Here is a 25940-nt window from a genome sequence, read left to right on the forward strand (position 1 = left end):
AAAAACTCACCAAAGGCTACACCTTGTAGCTGCCACTTTGTGCTGTAACTTGTTATAAAAGATTTCCCGTAAATGCTTACTTTTCTGACATATTCAAGTTAGCCTTTTGATTTAAATGTTTTAGGATCTGTGTTACTCATGTTCTACAAGAAATGGCTCTGCTAAAAATCATTTATGTACATACTCGTGCATCCCTACTACAAAGCATTCTGTTGAGATCTCCACCACCTAGGAAGCATTTAAAACTGCTTTTTAATTTTAATAAATGGTGTCACTCACTATATGTTAATAGATGGTTTCACTTGAGCATTTTGAATGATTCATACAGAAACTGAGTTAGAAGAATGAGAAATCAGAGATCATTTTGGTGTCAAAAATCAATTTCTTCTAAGCCTTGTGTGTGCAAAGTATGCAAATGAGCTTTGAGACTGAAATTATCTTCTACCTCCTTAGCAAAGATTAATAAAATGGATTTTAATTGGGGATTTTGCTACCCATCTAAGTAGAAAAATGTGAGCAAATGGAGGAAAAAATCTAGAAGTGAATTTTCTGAACTAGACTGATACCAATCATTGCAAATATAAACATTCACTGCCTCAGTTTTTAGTTTATCAACATTAAAGAAACACATTAAAAAGTCATGTGCACTTCAGCATCTGGTAATCTGTGTTTTTATATTTCAGAACAATATTCCTGACATACAATCATAATAAAGCTACGTCTCATATAACTGGTAGATATTTCGTGTCTTTACTGTTCTTGGATATGCAGTATTGCATCCAATCCTATTATTTAGCACTAAAATATTATAGGCTGACTCTCATTTGTATTTCTGTTCCTTTCTAAGTGTCTGGTTGTGTAAAAGAGCTGCATATTTGGCAGGGGCTTTCATAGACATGGCAGCCTTGATGAGTTCATAATGACTCCTAGTGCCCAATATGTGAATGATGCAGAACAAAAGACAGTGGTTCATTTACTGTCATTTCCTACACTTGCCTCTGCTCATGCAATGTGGCTGTGAAACATTTTCATGTTCACAATAATGTGTTTTGCTTGCATTTTGCAGTCATCTTCCACATGTGTAAATGGAGCAACAGGTGTAAGATTCCTGTGTTTTCAAACTTTATCCCTTCCCACAGATGAAATTGTAAAACATAATAGAAGATGAGGGTATACATGCAGACAAGAAAATGTCTGTGCTTATGTTTTTTAAGATACTATGTATTAAAAATGCACACACATTTAACAAGCCCAGTCCTTTTGATATGAAGATGACTTTAGACAAAGAAAATTGTAGATGTAGAAATACTATAGTATACACTCAAATGCAGGCTTGGCATAGCACCACATAATAAACTAACAAAAGTTGTTCATAATGCTTGTTGCAATTAGAGATTGGATTTAACTGCAGTGAGTGACATGACCAGATGACATCAAGGGAAAATAAAAGCTCTTTTGTCAATACTCTTGTTTTCTATCTTGCTACTTGTCATTATAAAGTCAATATTAAGTCAAAAGTTTCTGTTTAATAGGATGCAAGATCATCTGCCCAGTACCCAGCATTTCCTGAAACCTGCATCTCAGCTGTAAATGTGAATACAGTGAATATTCACTGTATTCAGGATATTTACGAATAGTGGTCACCAGTGTATATTCAGTTCTTCCTGTCATATCTGTTCAGACCTGTAGATTTGTAGATGTTCTTCTTCTTGAATCAATGGGTGTAGTTCATGCAAAATTACTCAAAACTGAGCCCAAACAACACAGGTTTTGCTTTAGTTTCCTCTTTGGATTCAGTTGTGACTAAAGTTTTCTGCTTGTTTACTGTGTGTAAATGGTATACATGATGTGTATGTATCCTCCGTCTTGCCACTCTTGTGAGACTCTCCTTTCTGATATGGTCATACAAAAAACTAAAATTTCCCATCAATAAAGCATTTAAGACCACAGACAACTACAAAGTAACCCAGTTAAAGAGATTCCCTGTGAGCATTTACCATTCAGTTTTCAAGAGTTCTTTGCAGCAAGTTTTGTGTCTCGGGGTGAAGGCAGAGATCTTTACTGTACCAAAGGAAGGGGGGAGAAAAAAAGAAAATTTATGGCCTTATAAATTCTGTGATGAGTTGAATGAAGAAGAAAGGAGGGCATTATTTTGTCGTCTATTTTGAAAACTTGATAAATCTGAAAGGACAAAACCAAAACCCACAATGTTTCAAAAGTAGATCACCTTTCAAATGCTAATGTGATTGTAAGAATTAAGAGCAGCAAATCATGAAAATCATGGTAAAATGTGTGTGATACTTTCACATGGTTAACTGAAGTCTGGTGTGAACCACAGACTTTTGTGGTTAGTTCATATCCTTCTGGTAGAACACTTTGGGACTGGTTTGGAACATTTTTAAAGACAATGGTTAAAAGAACCCCATTAACTGCATTATGTTATTTTTTTCCAAACAGGTTAGTTTTATGAAGCAAAAAACATCCAAATTCTTCCTCATAAACATGCAGTAATATTAAATGACCTATAAAAGGACTAGATGCTGCTTCTAGGTATGGTCTGGAGCAAAACCAATGGACAAGAGACTGTCTCAGGGGAAGCACAAGGAGAACATATCCATTTGAGATGCCCCTCTGAGAATGATTCCTCTGCTCTTTCTCCTTATTCTGCCTCAGTGATATGAATCTAGCAATGCAATTCCACCTTAAAAAGGCCAGCATTCTCAATAGATGCAACAGGATGTGTGCATGTGTGGGGGGTTGCCTGGGACAGAGCAGTGATTCTATACACTTGTCAGTGGAGGGGCTCAGAAATTCTGAGCAGAATGTTTTTCAGAAAATGCCAATTAATTCAGTCGTAAATGTTATGTGGGAATGTGTCAGGATTGACTATACGTTGTTTGTTTTGCTTTCAATCAAAACAAAGCATTCTGATAACTTTTTTATAATCTTGTCATGACAGAATATTTGAATGTTTCATTTTGGAAGACATTTCATTCAGGATTGTGTTCAATATTATAAATTGGGGGGAAAAATAGAGTCAGAATTAAACTTTTAATCTAAGTTTACCTTAGGTGAATTAAAGAAATAGTCCTACTATTTACTTTACTTCAGTTTAGGACATGTGAAATTTTAATTTGTCAGTGCTTTCCAGGGAATGAAAATTCCACTTTTATGAAAAGTATCTGACAGAAGTCTATCTCTCATTGTTTAAAAATGAAAGTTTTACAGTTTTCAAAACAAATTAAACATGTAGTTAAATGAATGGATATATCCTAGAAATAATTTTTGGAGTTATCCATTTACATATTTTAAAAATGGGGTTTTATATGTATTAAGTTACTGAAAAGATTTTTCTGAATGTCCAAACCAGTATTTGAATATTTGAGTCATTGGGCACTACTGAGAACAGCCTGGTTTTCTTCATTGCCTCCCATCAGATGTCTACACACATTTATGAGATTCTCCTCTGAATCTTCTCCAGGAAGAAGAGTCTCAGCTCTCCTTATATGAGATGCTCCAGTCCCTCAGTAATCTCCACAGCCCTTCACTGGATTTGTTTCAGTAAGTCCATATCTCTCCAGTACTGGGGATTCCACAACTGGGCTCAGTATTTCAGACACGGCCTCAACAGATTTGGGTTGAAAAAAAGGTAACACCCTCCAATCTGCTGGTAATGCTCTTCTTGATGCAGCCCAGAATGCTGTTGGTCACCTCTGTCACTGTGTGTATTGCTGGCTGGCATTCAACTTGCTGTCCACCAGGATCCCAAGCTCGCTCTCTATGGAGCTGTTTCTCAGAAGCTCAGTGTGTACTGGTGCAAGGGGTTATTACTCTGCATTGGCAGAACTTTGAATTTCCCTTTTCATGTTCCTCTCTGCCCAGTTCCACCCTGTGTCGATATTTGCTCCCTCCGATTTTACATCTCTGAACTTGCCGAGGGTTCACTTTGCCCCATTGTCGAGGATTTTAATGAAGAGGTCAAACAATATTGGCCTCCCTCTTGACCCCTGGGGTACACCACCAGTGAGGTGCCTCCAACTGCACTTTGTGCTAGTGATCCCAACCCCCTGGCCTTGGCTGGTCAGCCACATTCAATCCACCTTGCTGTCAATTTACCAAACCCATACAACGTCACTCTGTCTGCAAGATTTTAGGAGTCTGTGCCAAAGTTGAATAATAAAGTTGAAGTAAACAACATTCCTTGCTTTTCCCATCATCTGACAAGGTAGTCCTTTTGCTGTGGGAAGGTATCTGCTTGGTTAAGTCTGGCTTTCACTAGGTAAAGTCACACTGACTTCTGATCACTTGTCCTTCATGTGTTTGGAAAAGGCTTCCAAAATTAGTTGCTCCATGATCTTTGCAGGGGTTGATGTGAGGCTGACCGGCCTGCAGTTCCTCAGATTTTCCTTCCTGTCCTTCCTGAAATAGCATTTGGTTTCTTTGAAGATAGGAGTATAGCAGATAGGAACATTTTTTTCTCATTTCCTTTGCTTTCACATTTTCCCTCCTGCTATGAACAGACACATAGTATTCCTGTATTCACTTATTCCCTTACTAGGTGCACAAGCAAGGTTATGGATTTCCTTGACATATGCACAGTCATTGCTGTAGACTCCTGCTCAAAACAGTGGGTAGATAAAGAAACAGAATACTCAGTATCCTGAAAGAGCTTTTTTCTTCACCCTGCTTCTGTTTTTAAAGTACATCCAGAGGTTATTTAACTTTTATCACAGACAAGAGAAGGAGTGCCAGGGGGCTTTTTTACTACCCAAATAAAGAAGTTCTCTGGACCCCTTGGTCTTCATGACTGAGCCTACAATTGACCTGGATTGTCTTCCAAGCTAGGCTTAAGAACTACTTTAAGAAAAGTGACTTTAACTAAATCCTGTAATGTAACTGCTCTGTCAGGAGTTCAGTGACATATGCAGACCAAAAACAACAAGGTTTTAAAATTTATGATAGACACAAGTAATAGAGAGTTTGTTGCTCCATTTAGCACTGTTGCCTACATGTTGGCTCTGAACCAATCTGTCAGCAATCTGTCCAAGGCTGAAGTCTTTGTCAACGATAGGAAACAATACGAAGATGTAGAAAACTCCTACTCATGTGGAAACTTATAAACACACAGAACAGGGACACCAGAGAAATATCTGAATAGAACTGTTGAGATAAAAGAACAACATTAAACCTCAGAGCTATGTTCAGTAACAGTGAGACATGATTTGATGGAAATTTTTGTTTAAATGGTTATGGGAAAATTAGGAAAGAAGAAAATAAGCTGAAAATAGAATTGTCGTCTTCTAGAGACCACCAGGCTAGATCAGAATAATAAAATATTCCAGATCAACTCATCTGGTACTCAAACCACATAGTTCTTTTACCCATGGGGAAATTTTAAATATGCAGACATCTGCTGGATTACAAACATCTAAACATGGTTCATTAAAGTGCAGTTCTACTCTTTAAAGCAGATAAGTTAGAGTGATCTCTAAGACCTTCATGTTTTGTGATCTCTCAAAGGTCATGCTATCATATTATTTCTGCTTACTGGTTAAAAGGTGCTTCTGTAATACCAGTACACAACCTTATTTCCTCAAGGTAGCCTGAATTTTCTGCTTATTTGGTACTGCCATGAGAATATTCTCTGCACGGTACATTTGCAGCCTAAACATTTCTAGACATTTTTAAGTAATCAGAAAGAAGAAAATTTTGCTGTTGGAGAGGCAGAAGGAGAAATAGAAGAGAAGAAAAAGAAGAAATGAGAAGTTTCTCATTTGGTCTTGCTATCATTGATCCTTTGGGGCTCATTTTTTCTGTACTCTTACCAGCTCTGATCAATACAAGCCATAGGGGGGACATGGCTAAAGCAGCCCCTTTGCCTCTTGCTTTTGGAAGCTGATTTCTTGTTACCTTATTCTAGAAGTCACAGTCTGAACCTAATAGTATGGAGAACTGCCACAAGCAATTGTTTGGTGGAGAGCTGCTATACGGGGAAGGGAAGGGAAGGACATGTTTATAAAATCACCATTTATCACCCTAGATCACATTTTTGATATATGAAGGGTATGATTTTCCAAAAAAGGCTCCTAAATGTTTTAAAGTATGATTAGACTGCATTGCATTATCAAAAAAGAGCTATTCTGAAGAGATATATATTGTAGCAGTCTCCTTCCTTCCAGAAGGCAACAGCCACTTGCTGGGTCATTGTTGAAAGGACCTAAATTTTTCATTTAGGAATTTAGGAGTAAATAGAAGTAAACTAGCCCTTATTCTCCTGTACAATATCAGAGATGCTGTGCTTAATTTGTTTTACAGGTTATGACAAGGATATACCTTATCTGTTGAGACATTTCTGAAATGTGTTTAATACAACACATTTTTGTTGTATTAATGACTTGCTGTCATTAAAATATAGTTTAACAACATAATCTAGTCCTACAAATGTAAGTAAACATATTGTGTTGTTCCAAGCCTCAAAGCTCCACAAGAGCAGAATTCTAAGCAAAATCACATTGTTGTTAATATAACTATTAAAAAAAAGGTGCTTTTCTCCATCTTCATTGTGAAATATGAAAGAGTATCCAACTATATGTTGTGCCCATTCTTTGCTCCCCTCCCTGTTTTTACACAGGATGGACTGTGCCCTCACAGTGGAGAAGGCTTGCACAGCCAAGGAGTTTGCTCTCTGGAGGCTGCCTTCATTAGCTGCAGAAATTGGAGGATGCACAAGGAGACTGGGGGGTGGGGTGAGATGGAAAACAAAAGTTCCTCTTTGGACGCTGTTCAGATAATTGAATTTTATTTGTTGCAGACATGTGAGAATTCCCTAAATCAATTGTTTTATGCATGATCACTTAGAAGTTGTTCTGCTACCATTTTACACTTTTGCCTGTGGATGGCAGGGAGTCAATGGGATCCTAATGCTGGATACATAAAATGCTGCATATCATCAAGTGCTCTTAAAAACCCAACTATGAGGCGTCCCAAAATGGACATCCATATTTACTGAATGTTTTTTTCTTTAATTGCCCTTTGTTTCTGCTGTAGCTCTGCAGCCTGGGGACGGCCAACCTTGTGTCTTCACAGGAACGCTACAAACATAAATTAGTTGACATTTTCAAATAACTTTCATTCAGAAGCTGCAGTGATGAATGCCATTAGTGAGCTTATGGAAGATTAATTGCAAAATGTTGCAGATTTCCTCATGTACTGACTGACTCCGTTTTGAACTGAGGTAGGAATCCTGAAGAAAAGCTGGTACAAAATTAATTATCTCACCAACTGCTATATGAAAACACAAAGGGAGTCAGTTAAAATTGCACAGCAATTTTAATTCCTACATTATATACTTCTTAAAAAGTTTACTTTGCAAACTTATTATTCTCCTAATGCAGATATTTGGTGGTTTACAGCACAATGTAAGCATTCTTATAATGCTTTATATGAAGGAATTTATACTGAATATAATACATATAGAATAAATTATATATAATAAAGTTAAAATTTGGAGATCAAATGTATTAAAGCAAACATACAGAGAAGAGAGCTGAAATGATTTAATGAAAAAAAACTTTACCCTGAGTTTTATTTTATTTACCTGACATACAGAATCTTATATTCCACAGAGAATGAGAATTCTACCTTAATTTTGTACTGTCTTTGTTCATCAAGCTCAGCCCTCCTTGTGACTCCAGTTCAACAGAGAACTTGGTACACGGTGACATTTAATAGCTAAGGAAGCCAGTCAAATTTAATGATGCCACTAATGGATGTAAAAATCAAGCATGTGCCTAAACACTGCGTTCTGGACATTACCTAACACTACACAGAGTGCTTGATTAATATGCAAAATTTCAGTCAAATATAAAATGGAAGAGCTTTTACATGTGTAAAGCTTTGATAAGAAGAGGTAAAATTGCAAAGCTGACACGTAAGGTACACAGTATAGGAAGATAAGTAAATGAGTATTCTATTTGTAACAAACCCCATCCCTGTGGGTGATGTAGTACTGGAACTTTGCATCTGAAAAGAAGCAAGAGTGATACACTGAGCTAAAGCTGAATCTGCTTTTTAAGAAAGACATTGATTCCACTCCCACCTGTTCTCAGAGTTTGATTTCAATCTCCAGGAATACAGAGCACTTCAAATCCAGTAAGATTATTTTTTTAAATGAAAAATATTGTATCATTATGTCATACACACCAAAACAGATGCAGTAGTTAGGGAGACTGTTGTTTGGGGTTTTTTTGTTGGTTTGGGGTTTTTTTGTTTTTGTTTGTTTTGTTTGTTTTTTTGTTTTGTTTTTGTTTGTTTTTTTCTGCTGAAATGCTATCATGCCACAAAAAAATCATATAGATTTCATCTGCACAGAAGATGAATGTTCTAGCATGCAGAAAATTTTCCATGTTGCTATGACACAGCCGGGGCACAAAGGTAGCTCTGTTACACGTGTGTGTCCAGTGTTGCTTCTGGCATGTCCCTTGCTATAAAGTCCAGAAACTCCCCTTCAGTGCTTTTTTACAGAGCTACACTTTAGATTAGCTCTGATTTGTGTCCCACTAATGGGTTTTCCTTTCAGGATTTTCTTTGAAATTTGACATCTATCTATCTATCTATCTGTCTATCTATCTATCTATCTATCTATCTATCTATCTATCTTTCTTTAAATGAATAACATACAAAGCAACAATGCTTGAATTCTGGCAACTCTTAGCACTCAATTAGAAATACATCCTATCCAATACCAGCATTTTTCGGAAGTATTTCCTTACAAGGAATGTGTACCAGTGATGGATTTCCACATTTTTTCCAATGTGCCAACACTGCACCTTCTAGGTTATTAGCACCTTGGTCCTGTGCTACAGTGTTCTTCAGTTATAAGATGCAATTTTTTCATGGAGTCTTTTGCTCTTTTGGGATGTGATGTGTTATAGTTATCTTCCTCAGAAAGTATTTTTTTAATATTGTGGGTTGGTTTAGCAGCTCTTGACACCGTTTACCCATTGCTTGCTTTATTTCTTTTCTGTTCAAGAAATCCTTCCTTGCTTATCTTAGTATATTTCTAAACTTGCCTGCTAAAATCCAATTATTTCTCCATCAATACCCACTTCAATAAGCTTAAAAGTACTACGTGCATACTTCCTTTCCTCTTGTCTCATGTGTTTCATACTGCTTTTTTTGCTCTCTGTCTTTCATTACATATAGGATTTTTGCCTATTCTTGTCATTTTTGGAGGTATTTTGGAGAAAGTTACTGGGTTTTGTTTTGTATTTTTTCTTTTCCTTCATTCTACTTATTCTTCTCCAGATTTCTATATGGCTTATATTTAAACCAGATACTATTCTGGTTTAAATATAACAGTTTTTGTGCTGCCACATGAAGAAAAGCTATAGAAACAATGTTTTTTGGTAGGCCTTGGCTTTAGTACCCGAATATTGTTCTTGAGGCAAATTTGAATTTGCTTTGACAATATGTCTGCTCATCCAGTAACTGTCTCATTGCAGATGCAGTTTTGCTTCTGAATTCAAACATGTATTTATGAACCATGTTTTCATTTTTAATACCTTACGAGGGGTGTGATTTAAAGGTATTGTTGCTATTTAATCCTGTCTGTTTTCTTCATGAATTAATAGTTTCTTATTATGTATTTAATTACCATTTAATTTGTAAGTTCTTTTCCAACCACTTTATGAAGCCCCCTTTCTTTTGTTAATTGCTTTGTAATGAGAAGCATGGGAAAGAAAACATAAAGGTCATCATGCAGTTGAAAAATGTTCTTGACACATCTTGGCCTCTTTTATGACTGCTGGACTGTTGCCATTTGCTTCGGGGGTGGTGTGAACAGGGTCTGGAGGGTAATGTTCCTCTCTCATCATTGCAGCATGAATACACCTCCAAGTCAAAAGACTAATGTCTGATATGTGTGTTTTCTTATTCTCTCAAATAGCCACAATCAAAACCCAGGCTCTAAATGTATTCATTTCATTGCATGACATGTTTTACAAATTCTGGTTGTTGTGAACAAAGCGTGAGCTTTTAGTGCTTGCCTGGCTCTCTGTAAATTCCCATTTAATTTCAGCATATGAGTTGATAGTTCTGGTGGTGGTGAGCAGCAAAGACACAAGAGCAGCTGAGGCCTTGGAGGGAAAAACATTCTTCTGGATAACCCAGGAGGAGATCAGGCAAATTTTAAAAGAGATTCACAAAAGCCCAGTGTTTCCAAACAGACAGCAGTTTTCAGAAGGAGCTCGGTATGTACAACTTGCACAACTAAACATGTCAGTATTTAGGGGAATGTAATCCTTTAAGTGCAGAGTGAAAGATAGTTCTTGGCTGTACACCCTGCTGATGATTTTCTTTTAATTTTATTCCATAATAATAATTCTGGAGTTGATTCTCACATTTAAAGTTATGGGAACAGGATGAGGGCACAGTATTCCAAACTTATGGACATCTGTAGCCCTGCCAATATCAGTAGGGCCACAAGAATTTATAAAGTATAATCTGGAGCAAAATGTTTTAATTGTGCATGAAATTCACACAGCATGACCACAGATCTGTTAAAAGAATATTAATGAGGAATTCATGATTTTCTAAAATTAATGTGAATATAGAAGATGTTGGGTAGGTTTTCATACAGCAAAGATAAACTAAGTGGGATATCACCCACTAGCTACTTATGATACTTCATTGGCCACTTAAAACTTCAGCTTTCATCCAGATGTATCCAATTATCCTTTTTTTTTTTTTTTTAGGTTAAAAAATGTATGTTTGTCAGGCTTTCTGAGCTATACTTACTACCTTCCATAAATACTCAACTCTAATATTACTACTTATTTTTAAAAATGGCTTGCAGCACATCTAGTAAAGTATTATTCTTGGGTTTGGAATAATGACTGGCTTAAGAGTAATTTAGCAGACATAAATAAAAATGATAAATTAATATGGTTCTGCTTTTCAAAGGACTCAAGTTTCCTGCTTGTTTCAGGCTTTAGTAAGTTATCATTCATAAGTTTGTTTTGAAGTTCATTTAAGTATTTAAAAAAAACCCCAAAAAGCTATATTAAGAATGATTTTATGCATGTTGTGGCTTAGGAACAAATCTGATTTAAAATACTTTTTCGTGGCTATTGGAAAGGACCTTCTATGCCCTCCTTGGAGAAGCCAATCTTTCATCTGGAATTTAATTATTCAAACAAACAAACAAACAAACAAACAAAGCTTTATTTTGGGTGAGTTAGAATGTTGCTCCATGATATAGTCAGAAAAATGTTCTCAAACAACCATGACAGAAAAACATAATTATGCTCACAAACAGAGTTGTTAGAGATGAATGAGCAATGAGTGGACAGAATGTGTTGCTTGATAAATTTAGCTCTGCCTCTGACTGCCGCTTGTTTGTGAGCTGCTTTGGTCTTCCTTGAATCCGTTTGTTACTCTAAATTAGCCTCCAGTCATGGTGGCAGCTCCTGTGTGTTCCCACGGCCCTGGGAGCTATGCCAAACGTGTTCTGCTGCAAGCAGAGCCTTCTGAGCAGGCTGGAGGGGATGGGCCAGAGTCAGGATCCGGTTGTCTTCGGGTAAAGCCTGAATATTCATCTCCTTTTGATATAGAGCCAAATAAATATTACTGGTGTATGACAATACAGATACAACACCCAGGTATAGAAAACAGACTGAGAACATGGAGCGTCTTGATCTCATCAAAGGGAAAAATCTCAGCCAAATATGGTGGAGCAACTATCTCTAAAGCACATCCTAATCTCAGCAGAATGGAAAAGGAATGGAACCTCTGGGTAGGAAAACCTGGTGGTGCAGTTACTGTCCTTGATACAAGCTGTGAGCAAACTTGCTACCAGCATGTGTGCTCTCACTGGGGAAACATAAATTGAGTCTATAGAGAACTTGAAAGAGCCCATAGCAGCTCTCAACACTGACATTGAAATGATCCTTACACTAAGGCACTAGAGTAGGAAAATAGGAAAGAACTCTACCTGTAACACAGCTGCTTACAGTGGGATCAGAATAACCAGCTCATTGTACTCACAATGGTATTTGCAAGAATATGCTAATATTCAGAAATTGAATTCTTACCTATTAGATCAACCACAACCTTAAGAAAACAGATGAACACATAACCTAAGGGAACCCAATTGTGATTCAGGCCACTGTTGTGCAAGAGAGAAAAAGGACATGTCTTTAAAGGACATGAAAATAAGAGACAAGGCACAGCTAAAACAGAGAATCCAAAACAGGCAGGAAGCACATAATGATGTTGGTCACTAAGAGCTGGCTTTAAAAAAGTATTGATTGAAGTATACAGACAGCATTGATATTGTAGCTCTGTTATAAGATATGCAGTCATATTAAGAAAGCAGTTTTAATGAGTATCATTGTGGTGAAGTGCATAGAGACAGTTTCAGAGACATTTTCTAGGCAGCAGAACCACTTGTGAAAGTGGTTAATATTTTTTAAAAGAACATAAGAAAGCAACCAGATAACAAAAGTATAACAAAATTTCCAATGAAATATTAAAACATAAGAAGGTGTAAATTAAGTCTAATTTATTTCTACGTCAGGAATTCTAAAAAAATACAGTTAATGCAAAGTAGTATTTTAGTAGGTACAGGAACTTTTTACCTCACCTATCTGATTTTTACAGTTTTATATATGCTTAAGAGTAAGAAATTATTTTAGTAAGAAAATATGAAGGCATTACAGCAAAACAAGTATATTGTGGCTCAAATATTTTCAGTTTGTAAACTGCTTGAGAAAAGATGGAAATACATCATGTTGCAAGAAGATATGGGATGATATAGCTCAAGAGAGTACTGTGGTCACAATTAATATTTTGGATTCCCAGGAAAAGTACTAAACTTTATCTTTGCAGAATGCAACAAGGGAATGAGATCTCTGCCTAATTTGTTATGAAGTGATGCTACTCAGAGTGTACAGCTGACCAAAAGGAGGTTGTACTGAAGAGGTTATTGGCCTCTTCCCTGAAGTAACAAGCAATGGGACAAGAGAAAATGTCCTCAAGTTGCATCAGGAGTGATTTAGAATGGATATTATGAAAGCTTTATTCACTGGAATAATTCACTGGAAGGGGTGTCAAACGTTGGACTAGGCTGTCCAGGGAAGTGGTGGAGTCACCCTCTTTGGAAGTATTGAAATATGTGGGTGTGGCACTGAGACACAAGGTTTAGTTGTGGCCTTGGCAGTGCTAGAGGAACAGTTGGCCTTCATGATCTTAACCATCTTTTCCAACTTAAATGATTCTATGCCATGATAATGTAGGAATTACAATGGGAAGGGGAGAAGTGCCATGGTAATTGCAAAAATCTGTCCTTGTCTTAGGTGGCCTTTATTGACTTCTAATTTGCGCAGATACATGCTGGTGGTCAATTTACCACGAATTAGACAAAAACCAGCCTATAAACGACTGTTTAAAAGCTGTGCTGGAAATGGCAAGAAACTCTAAATAAATCTAAAACTATGAGGGGATGCTGAGCAAGCTTGCTTAGTAATCATCTGATAATACCAAGAAATCAAACAGTGTAATACTTGGAAACATTTCTTGCTAATAATGCCTTGTGAATGATGTGCAGCAGAAGCATGATTTTCTATTTCTCTAATGAGCATATTTAGGCACCAACAACCACTGGGGAGAAGCAATGCTGCATGTCTGTATCTGGGTCTACACATTTTTATAAGGATGTATCATGAGCACATACGATAAGAATGAGAAACACCAGGTGTTGAGACCCACTTTTTGGTGAGTAAAGAGAGCTGATATATAAAAATAGATCTTTGATAAAGATTTCAGGGGGGTTAATGAAGATTAATACCTGTGAAAGTAATGATTTCTGACCATTTATGTGGGCTGAAGTGCTGTGGTGTTAGAATAAAAGCTGATTGAATATCTCGTGGTGGGCTTTTAATGTGTTTTTTAAATGAGTGGCTCACCACAGTGAAAAAGTACAGCACAGAGTGAACATAGACTGAAGAGTTTCATGTAAAATACCTGCAACAGGAAGAATGTGACTATGGCAAGTTGTTAGAGTACTCCAGGATGCCTAACACCCTTTCTACTTCCTTGTCAGCCCTGGTTGTTATTCTTTTAAAGTATATGATATGAAGAATTTAATAACATTTCTGCTCCTAGATGCAGACGAAGCTAATGGAAGAAGATGACAGTGGTTATATCCAGCTAAGGAAAAATCTCAGAACCATAATACTTGCATGTATGTCCAGTATCTGCTCACTAAAGCTGCTCTTCAATTTTCACTGAATTTGCTATTTTGCAAAGCAAGTTCCTAGAGCACACTTGTCACGAATAGATGTGAAGAACAGACCCCACAGGGTCATACAAGATAAAGTGAATGGAGTTTTCTCTCTTAGATATTTGCACTATTTTACTTCTTTTGCTCTAATCTGTTTTTTATTTTCTCTCTCTTTCAGGGCCTTGAACTTCACTTACTGTGTATGGAGGTTAGAACTTCTTGATAAATCCAATTAATTTGTAATCAGTTGGCATCTACAGAACACACACTACATCTTTACATACAACTTCTTCTGAAATAGTTGTTGCATATATAACAACAGTCAGTGTTTGAATGTGCATTTTTTGGTAGGACCATTGTGCACAAACAGAAACAAGATCTATTAGAATTACATTTCCATTAATTTTTAACTTTTTAAAAATTAAAATATATCCAATGGTTTAGTCCCAATTCCAGATGTCTATCTGAGCCAAGCAAACCATGAGATTTCTGAATCACTGAAAAACTACTTAATTGACTGTAAACTCACAGTACTTTTTGTGATATGATTGCAGGTTAATCTGAGGGAAGAGACTCTGGAAAAAGGGACTCACATGATTTGGGATAAGAGATGACAAGCGGCCAAGAATGTTTGCTGTAGATACAAGGACATCTACTTGTAGAAGATGGTGGAACATGGATGACATGGATACAGTTCAGCTTAGAATTCTACTATAAGAAATCATTTGAAGCCAATGAGTTTGTACATGAAACAAAGAAAGAACCAGTAAAGTCCATGTGAAAGAATCTTTCATACCCTCTCTGCTTTAATGCAGTAACAAGAAATATTTGTATTTTTATTTCTTAAAAGAGCTATTTTTCAGACAAATATTTCTTGATTTCTTTTGATGTCAGAAGACATCATTTGAAATTAAAGATCCACTAATTTTTCACTGAAAAGACAAAACAATGAAATTATTAAAATGATATTTAACTGTTAATGTATGCTGTTATATTTACTATATAGGTACTATTACATTTAAATAATATTTTTAATCTGTATTTTCCCTGGTGGCATATTTTTCATACATCTGGTATTAATACACTTGTGTGAGAATTTTCTTAAGGATTCTCAAAATTCTATTCCCTGTGGTTAACCCCCATATTGTGGATAAAATAAGCAATATATCATTTACCAGACACACTGAGTAGATGTAATTCATGGGATTCAGAATTCATCTTATTATTTGAACAATGGTAGCTAGCACTAGGTTTTATATTGCTTCCTCAGTACTCAGTAAAAAAAAAAAAAAAAAAAAAAAAAAGTGAATTCTATGATGCTCCACTCTTTATAGCACATCAAATTTCCTTGGTGTTTGCAATTCTGTAAAGCCATCCGCTAGACAAAGTGAAAGGAGGAGTAAGAAAGCCATGTTTATAAAGTCAGGGTTCAGGGCAAACCTTAGATCATCTTTTCACAGGCAAAAATAGTACCTATAATTCAAAAGAACTACATCAGAATAATTAAGATCAGAGAATGACCCTTCAGGACACATCCTGCTGACTCTTTCTCTGACCTTTTGTACAGCTCTGTAGCAAAAATGGGGCAGGGAGATAGTCCCGAGGGGTTACACAGAGATCCTCATGACATGAAGGATATGTGGGTGCCATTAAACTGATGCATCAGTTCTGTCTCTGCATTTCCACCCAAGGGATGTCTGAGCTCGGCTGGGATCAATGGCAAGTGCTGGCGAGCGTGATAGGAACTGCTGTGTGAGAGAAAGCCCTATAAAAGAACAAATAAATTATGGGTATAACCTAGTCATATAAAATACTCCCAGACACATGTGGAACCAGGAGGTTTGTGTAACTTTCTGTAACCTCTGGCTGGAAATGGCACAGATCTTTCCATAGGGGGAAAAATATGGCCCTTCTGAAATAAGGGTTGAGTGCTACCACACAGATTTTCTGTTCTGGTGTGGGGCCTGATAAGGCTTCCAGTGTTTGCCTAAAGTTTCAGGCTGGCACTACTTGTCCCCTTTTTGGGGGGGAAAGAAAGAAAAAGAATTATATGGCTGCTCCAAAAGCTTTTGCTGACTTGAGGATCACTTAATTCAGCTCTTTATTGACTCTTGCTAAGGAAACAGATCGACAGGGCTTTCACCAGAATAATTTAGGGGAGAGTTACGTGTGGCAAGAAGAACAGCAATTTCAAAATTGTTCTGGCTCTGCAGTGAAATAGCCATGGGAGCTGGTTGTCAATTTATTGGAGCAGGGATTTGTTTTCTGGGTATGCATAGCAAAAAGGAAACTTCACCCCTTTCTTTTCTCAGAATCTAGGTCCTATTTTGATAATGGCATTAAGAAAGAAGGCCAGGAAAGAGCAGAGTTGTGAAGAAAAATCTACATTATCACCATAATTTCTCAGCAGTGCTCATATTGATGCCACTACTTAGGGAGAACATTTTGGACCTCAAAAGGCACATCAGAACACTTCATTGGCCAAAATGGAGGATGCTGGTTATCCCACAGTGCAGTGTGTGAGTGTTGCTCAGTCACCACTTTTTGCTCCCAAGGAGGTAACACATCTGGGTAGGATGTGGATCTTCACTTTCTCCACTGAAAGTCACGTAGCTAGAGCGACCTGAAAATGCTGTTTGTTACCAAATTATTAATCGTTTTTGTGTCTGAATCTTGCAGCTTTGCAAAGCTCCCTGTAGATGAGTACAGATTATTGCTAGTCCAGGTATATCCTGAAAATCAATGAGGCTTGGTCACTTTGAAATTATATCACCCTCAAGTAGAGTATGGCCAAATTTCCTTTGATTTCAAACAGCTGTAATTTTTCCATACATATTAACATTGATGGTGTGCAGTAAGTCTCAGGAGTTTCCTGGAAGCTGGCAAATCTTTTCTATGCAAGTAACATGAACCAAGAGATATCTAGTGTTGCTAAGTTGAGTGAAATGCTTTTTACTGCTTTCTTTGTACAGAGAATAAATAAAAATATTTGTTAAACCTAGGTTGTTTTAACTTAAAAGGTATCAACTCGATATTGATGTTTTCCAAACAGAAACTAATTTTTTTAAATTCAAAAAATTCAATCTTAGAAGCTAATTACTTTTAATAGTGAAATAGATGAAAAATTATTTAAAAATTAAATGAACCCACAACAAACAAAAAACCCCCACCCAAGTTTAACAATTTCATTTGGAATGGAACAGCTTTCACTCTTTTATTTTACTGTGGAAAAAATAGCCAATGGCTGATTGTCAAATAGCATAAGTCAGATGTTTGTGCTGCCCTAGTTATAATCACCTTTCAGTTCTGTGACAATTGAAGACAATTTACATGTTTGATGCTCTTTTTCTTATGGCTCATTTTTACTGAAAAAATAAATATCATCCATGTCCTCAAACTGTGCATTTTTTCAAATAATGAAAAAGATGCTTACTTGCAAGTATTAAAGCTTGAAATTGTGAACAAAAGTGGTATTTTTAGCTGTGACACAAGGTTTGCTGTGGAAGGCTGTGTGCATCCATGAAAGTGATTAATGCTCAGTCCTGGCTGCAAAGGGATAAAAACATTCTTTGACATTTTCTATCTTACATCATGCTGTGTTCACCCTTTTTCATAAGCAAATCTTTGCAAAAGAGACAACTACCTGTACCTGCTTTCCCCATCTAATACAACTTTCCAGAGCTTCATGTGAAAAAAAGTAATTTTCTCTACCTCTAGTTTGCAGAGTAGCAGCAACAATTGATGTTAGTGTTGTAGTTCTCAATGCTAGCTTGCTGGCCTTATTTTTCAAAAATTGCTGAGGTGCTATCTAAATTTTAAAATACTTGAATTTTACTTACAATATCCTTAGAGTATTGATTTCTTTTCAGTATAAATATTTTCATTAATTCAAACTTAAATAAAAAAAAAAAGAAGAAATTTCCCTCCCCCTTTTCTAAGGAGCACTTAAGGGAATGTGTTTAGAAATGCCATACTGAAAGTTTTCACCCTTTTAATTGCACACTGTCCAGTCCTGCTCTTTGTGGTTCCTGGAGCTTCCAGTTGAGATCTGGGTCTTACTCCTGCAAGCACTCACTGTACATAATCAGAAGCAATCCTGTTTCCAAGACCTTCAAGGCAAATGAAGCAAGACAGGAAAAATAAGCACCAGTGTTCCTGCTTTTTCCAGCTGGGCACTAAGGGACTGAGTGATTAGGATACTTGCCCAGTGTCAGTAAAGTTTATTGCAGTAACAGGAATTGAACATATGTCTTCATTTTCCCAGGCTCCTGCTTTAAATAGAGACCCTCTTTCCTTCTGTGAAACCTTATTCTGTCTGAAATGCTGTATTCAAAATTCATAATGGTTGAACCTGAATATTTGAACATATGTTTTTCAAATTTGTTATATTTTTGCAAACTTCAAAAAAATGTGTCTGCTACTATTGTGTCTTCAAAGGCAATTAAATAGTCTGGGCCAAGATGTCAGGCCACAGTTTCAAAAACTTTTGCCAGCAAAAATATCTTCCTTGTGCAAACAAATCAATATTTATGTGTGCTAGCTGGACATTTGCATGAACAAATATGAGTTTTGCCTGGGCAAACAGTGATGTATGAAGTCTCCATTGGCATGTCTCAGGTTTAACTAAACATGTTTTCTTGCAATAAGTAAAGTGTCCGTTTTGAAAGTGTAGTCTTTTATTACATAAGGAGAATGATGAATTTCATTTTAGTAAAATTTGGAGAAACCAATACTAATGGGACAGAGAAGAATGTTTGATTCAATATTTTCTACTAATTTTTTTTAAGTTTAGCAATTTTTCCTCTTAGAAGAGGAAGATTATTATTTTCTCCTTCTGCAGGGTACTCCTTATATTCACCATAATTTCTAGATGCAAGTTCTCCTACACAAATCATTAATTCAATGTCTATTTAAATTCTTGGTTTTGAATGACATGCTTTGGTTCAGGGCAATAAATCAACAACTTTTGAGGGGACAGGGAAGGAAGAAAAATCCTGTGATTTTAATTTCCACAGAAGGGCTGTTTGTGTTCTTTTGCAGAGGATTTGTCTTTGTTATCCTTGTTGGCTATAACTGCCCACCAACATAAAATAAAAGATCCTAACTTGAGAACTGGAAACTGTCCAAAGTTTATGGAATTTAAATACATTTAAATAAATATCATCTCACCTGAAGTGCAAGTCTCCTGTCCAGACTGGGAGGTCTTGTTTCCTTCACTCCTTCTAGAGCCCTGGAATTCAATCCAGAAAAAGAACTAGGTCCAAATTTAAAACTGCAATCCAAAAAACCTCTGCTTACTTGCTATCAACTCACAGGACTGTCTAAACTCGATAGTGTGATTTATTTTTTTTCTTCAGGCATTCTTAGGTATCTGAAACATGTGCCTCTCCTTTGGATCATCTTATGAAATCCTTTTTCAGCCACTCCCTTCAGTAGAGGGCTGTGAGAGACAAAGGGATGGTCTATCTGACAGACTAGATTATTTCTATAAAGAGTCAAAAATCTGGATCAATTCCTTCCTTGACTCATTCCTTTCCTTTGAAAATTCAGTTGAACCAAACCTTCCATTGATCCCAGCCAATAATGGAGGAGAAGCCTCACATTTTTTATTTGCTATTGCAGACAGCACCAGCCATGTTTCCCAACTTTTAGCCAGCTGCAGAGGTGTTCCACCAGCTTCACTGAAAATGTGTTGATGTGGTCATGCACAGTACAGTCATACCCTTGAGAGCATTGCACCCCTGCTATCATCTCCAGTTCCCTTTGTGTTAGCTGGCAACAGGGACCTTCAATGTATTCCCCTCTTTCTTGTGGTCCACCAAGACAAGGGTAAAACAAAGCCAGATTGCCCCACTTTTGGGAACCTTCTTGAAACAAACCACAGCAGGGGTTTGTTTTCAAGAATGTTGAGCAGCATAAGCCAGCCTGGCCTCAAGAGTATTCTTACACAAGATTTCTTTCACACAATAATTTTACCTTTGCTGAGAGAATCCATTCCCCTTCCTATCTTTTGTTGTTACATAATTGTCACAGGAAGAGTGTGAGCTTCAGGCAAGGTGTGCCTTAGCCTCAGGTTTTGGCAACAGTTCAAATTTCAGGAACCACTCTGGCCTGCACATTCTAAGGATGACAGGTCAGGTCTATTTATAAAACGAGTTATTTATTAAACAAACAAGAGATAACAGATGAAAGATCTTAATCAGAATTGCTCACTACACAGTAAAAAACGAAAAAGAACTACTAGTAGATTACAGAATAACATAAAATAGTGTATGATATCAAGATACCTATATTAAAGCTAGCAAAAGAAATAGTATTGATTAGGAGTTGAATGCAACTTATCACTGAAATGATGATAACATGCATAGATTCCTTCACTTAATCCCTGGGGAGTAACCACAAAGCAGGTGTCCTTATTCATGGGAGAAACTCCACATATTTCCAGGGAAACGTACAGAAGATTTCTGCTTTATGAAAATTTGGTGCAAAGTAAGTGTCTGTCATGTCTGTCTTAAAAATCCAGCTTATCTTTCCAGATCTCGCTTATGGTAAGATGTTTGTTGGCAGCTGGGAGATGCCAGACAAATGTTAATCCCATGGCACAAAATAACTCACTGTGAGACATCTTGTCCTGTTTGAGTTATTTGACTGGTTAACAAACAACAAATAAACTCTGGTGGGGGTGACATGCCCTGCTACAATGGTGTAATTCTGCTTCCTCCTTCACATCCTTTTCACCATGCAGCAAATAATACTGGTTGTTAGCTGTCACCACAGGTGTTCTGGACCACAGACAGTGTGTATTCACCATCCTTTCATTAAATGGTAATCCCTCTAGGCTTCAAAATTAAGGATGAATAGTTAATCCCTTTACTTCTACCATTGTTAAAAGCAAAATTAAGCTTGTCTTTAAAAAGAAGGTTGTAAAAATTAAAACAAATACCTCAGTTACTTGTGCTACCTGAAATATAAGGCATCACAACTTCAAGATTTTTCTTTTAAGAAATGTCTTCATTTGGACTGACCCCAGTTACTTCACAATTGTTCTCTCATACTCAGCATTCGTGTTGTCAGTTGCTGGGTGTACTGGGTAATGCACCTAATGTGCAGAACTTGTCCTCTTGCTCTAGGTGTGTCTTATGGTTTGCAACTCAAAATTACAGTCACAAGCAACTTAGAGTTTTATTCCCAAGTGCCCCTTGACTGTGAACTGGGGGCAATTTTATCCTTTCTGCTCTCAGAGCATGGCTGAGAAAATTGAGAAAAACTTGTCACAAGCCCTAATAGCTGAGTTTGACTCATCAAGCATAACTCGATCCTCCAGAGCTCAACTTTTCAGAACAGAAGTTGTGTCGAGATAATGCTTTCAGCTGAACAAAATCAAACATTAGAAGTATTTGAAACGTCCTTTTCCTCCTGCCTCCTTGACATAGGTGAAATCAGTGGCCCATAATTCTTCTTAAAGGATCCCAGATAAACAACTAAAAAAGTGGAGGAGCCAAACTCAACACCAAACTCAAAGAGTGGGCAAACCACACCTGTAGCTTGGGCTTGGGTCAGCTGCTCATTAACACAAGGCTTAAATTTCTTTCAACTTTCCAGAGCATCTAATAAGATGGTCTACTGCACAGCTCCAGTAGGCATGATATAAAGATATTCCTAAAGGCTATCTATGGCCTAGCAAGGAAAAACTTCTTTTGTTTCTTCTGTAATCAAGCGACCAAGTTTGGCTGTAGATTAAACCCAAATTTGATTAATTTCTATAGATGGATTTCTAAAAGACAGTATGGTTAGATTCTTGGTCTAAATCACTTTCTAGAGAACACACCTTTCAGTCATGACTTCAGAAGGAAGAGAGAGATTAGCTGTTGTGGAGGCTTTTGCTGTCTTAATAATAATTTATCATCAAAAATTATGTTAAATATTAACAATTACATGCCAGCCCCAGTAACATCTGTTCTTAGAACTACTTAGAAGCTAAGCAAAATACATTAATAATACCAAGAAACAGAAATGAAAGTGTGCTGAACAAATACTGCCTCATTAAGAGTTTGGGGAAATTCAGTTACTTGTCATACCACTTTTCTCTTCTTGTTTGCTGGCAAAACATGAATGGCCAAAACCATAGCCAAATCTCTTTTAATATTTTGGTATCTTACTTCAGATAAGAAGGAAATGGTTGTTCACAAGCATTTGACTATATTACCTTTAAATCTTATATTTAAAATCACATTATTTAATAAAAATCTGGTTTTGATGTTTGCCACAGTAGGTTGAAGATAGTTTTAACTCAGGAGATACAAAATAAAAGATCAGCTTGCCTGAGTTTTCCTTCCTTGTTTAGCACTCGATGTGCTATGATGCCTGAATGAGTAAAACTTGCAGAGAAGGCACACTGAGAATAGACTGAGAAGTCAGAAAACAGAACAAAAAATGATTAATACCTTCTCATTCATTCACCTTCAAACAGGAAAGATTTCAGAGGTTTCAGTTCAAAGAAGCCTACAAGCTACTCGCTCGGTGGAAACCATGCCGTGGTATATTGAATCCATACTTACCCAGCAGCAGAACACAGGGAATCAGGAGATGCAATGCTGGAATCAGGACCAGCATTGACAGGTCCAGGGGGCTATGGGGGAGGCTTTCATTCACCACGTAAAGTTGGTAACACCAGCTTGCATTGTTCATAGAAAATGTAACTATAGGAATGAGATAAACCGATAGCTGTTGACTTATCTGCACTCTCATGTGGTCAACCATTTCATACACATAGGAAAATCCCCTCAGGAGCCATCAATTTTCCTTTTCACTGTTTAACTGAATGTCCTCCATTCTGCTTAGTGTTTAGGAGAGCTCTTTTCTGGTCAGATGGTTTCCAGATCACAGCTGGGAAATAGATTGTAAACAAATGGCAATTTACACTACATATAGAACTTATTCATCAAAAGTGTCATCTTTTCCCTCTACTGCAGCCTTTAAACCCAGAAGAGCCTTTCATGGATTTCCATTCAGCACTGTCTGTGGGTTGATGGTGAGCCATGATTTGCTACTCTGTGTGCAAACTGTGCTGTCTGTGTCCACACAGGATTTGACTCGGAGAAGCAGTCTCTTTGTCCTGCTTACGCATGTTGATTCATTTTAATGGAGATTTTAGATTGTGTGACCTAGACTCCTTTAAGATGAAGCTAAAACTGAATTTTGACTCCAGACATATAAAGAAAGCTCTGCAAATCTGTGCAGAGGCTGGTGGAGCCCAAAGTAAGAGATTGGTTATTTCGGTGTCTTTGAACACAGGCCTCCAGTTGCATCTACTCCTGTTGTGTCAAATTATTGTGTACACATGTTTTCAACGTTTGTTTATCAGACTATAATCAAAAACAAATCTGAGAGTTCTAATAAAGTAAAACACACTTTGGCATGATTCTGATTCCATAATTGGGCTACAGTGACTTCACTCCCTTGCTTTAATGTTTTTTTAATGTATGAAAGCTCCTTTTTGATTTGTAACTGACAAAAGGAGTATAAATCTACAAATGTCTAAACTGCCTCTTGATATGTCATGGGATCATCACATCAGTCAAAATTTTGTGAATTAGCATTATAGTCTTTCTCTCTGAAAGCTGCCAATTTGAGCACAGTACTTGTCAAAACTGGGGTTTTTTTCCTAAAAAAGAAAGAAAGAAAGAAAGAAAGAAAGAAAGAAAGAAAGAAAGAAAGAAAGAAAGAAAGAAAGAAAGAAAGAAAGAAAGAAAGAAAAAGAAAACCACAAATGTGACTACTTGTTCTTGCAGAATAATTATGGTTTTTGTGCAAGAAATTATGTCCCCTGTAAAAAAGTTGTCTTCAATTCTTCCATCTCCACAACAGTCAGAAATTTAGCTCAGCTTCAGTGTAATTCATCCTCTCCTTGGGAAGGTAACCTCACAGGTAAAGAGAGATGTCTTATTCGTTACTAAAATCTGTACTCACAGCAATGATAGAAAGAAAAAGGAGAGACCATAGGTGAGAAGAAGAGAAGTATACCATAAATATTGTCTGTGATGAACATCTTCAAGTAAAATAAGCAGCCTGATCTAGTTGAATAAATAGCCTGATGTAGTCTCTGCTCGTTGGAGAGAGGGTGACTGAAGTAGATGACTTTTAAAGGTCTCTTCCAAACTAAACTCTGTTATGATTCTATAAAAGTACTATGCAGAGTCAGGTCTGAAATGGTCACAGCAAATCTTGGAAGCAATGAGGCAGTGGGCTCAGAAATCAGTCTGCCCTTCCTTATGTTTATCAAAATCAGAAATCCATGTTTGTGTTGGATATCTAGGATCCTTACTGTTTATACAGAGAATAAACCACCCCTGGAAGATGAATCATTTAATCCTGAAGTAGGTTGTGTATAAGATAAGTGAACCATCATTTGGAGAGGTTTGTTTCACTTCAGTGACCTCAAGACAGCTGAAGATGACTGCCATTACTCATAATACTGAATTGTCTGAAGCCAGGTGACATGAACTCTATATCCAGCATTCTAAAGAACCTATCAGCTCTTCTGAGTCCCATCATTAACAAAACAAGCAGAGCTGAGTTGATTTCTTACCTGATGCAGAGTACCAAGGTCCCACTGCCAAGGTTGCAATGACTCACAGTCTCCCTTATCGAGGTGAAGATCTGTCTGTGATGTTTTACATTTTAGTACATGGAATCATATTCCTCTCACCTCACTACAGCTGACTTTGTCATCCATGCTGGCACTGGAAAGCAATGAGAGCTATTAGCATGGGATCCACTTGACCTATCTTAAAAGTTTGCTTAAGGTGAAGAACAGCATCTCCATAGTTTGTGTTAATTAGACTGACTAGATGCCCATTGACTCTAAGAACAATTTACAGTGATTAAGTCCTGTGTAAATGTCCACATTGTACCTTTCAACCACCTGGCAAATCGTGTTCCGAAGACATGTAGTGGTTGATTCCACCTTAATTTATCAAAGTTTTAGAGGAAACTTAGAGAATCCAAAGATTTGTAGAAAATAGCTGTTATTTTGCTTGGTGCTCCTACTTCTGACCTGTTTTGCTCCTCATACTGCTGCCATGGCTACTTTCCATTGGAGTAACACGGAACATATGTGTCAGGACATACAGAGCAGAGCAGGGCACATTACTTCTCCCAGGAAGCTTGGTTCTGGTTACCCAAGGCTGTGCTCTTCTCAGGCAGCAGTGGTGCATCACTTGCAGAAAGCACTCAGCATGCCTGAAAAGCAAGTTATTTTGACTTAGGTGTTTTCCATGCAGTTTGAATGCTCTTGTCCCAGGCTTTAGCTGTGAAGGAAGGGTGGTTGTGACACTGGGCTTTGTGTTGGAACATAAAGTAAAGAAAACACTCCCATTTTTATTACCCAGAATGAAGGATTCTCTCTTTTCCCTTCTAACTGCTACTCAGATTTTAGAAGAAGAAAAGGCTAGCACATTTTTTGGCACAGAAACACTTCCAGATTGTGTCTTATTTCTTTGAACTATGCAGGCTAAGATAATGATATAAGGATAATTATATTTCATGCTTCAAACTGAAGTTGATAGGAGAGAAATATCCTTCTGTGTGGAGCTTCTACATCATGTTTAAAACATCTGTTATTAGCTGAAGCCAGAAAGACCTATGCATGTACTTAATG

General features: G+C 37.1%; 2 long non-coding RNA genes across 3 annotated transcripts; one reads left to right on the forward strand and one right to left on the reverse strand.

Moving 5' to 3' along the window:
* The first annotated feature begins 6547 nt into the window (after window positions 1–6547).
* LOC148225366 (uncharacterized) lies at window positions 6548–15211 on the forward strand. Of its 2 annotated transcripts, XR_015806372.1 has the most exons (4): window positions 6548–9586; window positions 10079–13773; window positions 14460–14489; window positions 14836–15211. It is a non-coding gene; the product is annotated as an uncharacterized LOC148225366 (long non-coding RNA). The 2 variants fall into 2 exon arrangements; XR_015806371.1 differs by having other exon boundaries at window positions 6548–13773.
* Window positions 11208–25451, reverse strand: LOC148225367 (uncharacterized). Its single transcript, XR_015806374.1, has 2 exons — window positions 19451–25451; window positions 11208–16046 (listed from the first exon to the last, which is right to left on the reverse strand). It is a non-coding gene; the product is annotated as an uncharacterized LOC148225367 (long non-coding RNA).
* Window positions 25452–25940: the final 489 nt, after the last annotated feature.

This window comes from Sturnus vulgaris, chromosome 1 (genome assembly GCF_052056855.1).
Source record: "Sturnus vulgaris isolate bStuVul1 chromosome 1, bStuVul1.hap1, whole genome shotgun sequence".
NCBI lineage: Eukaryota > Metazoa > Chordata > Aves > Passeriformes > Sturnidae > Sturnus > Sturnus vulgaris.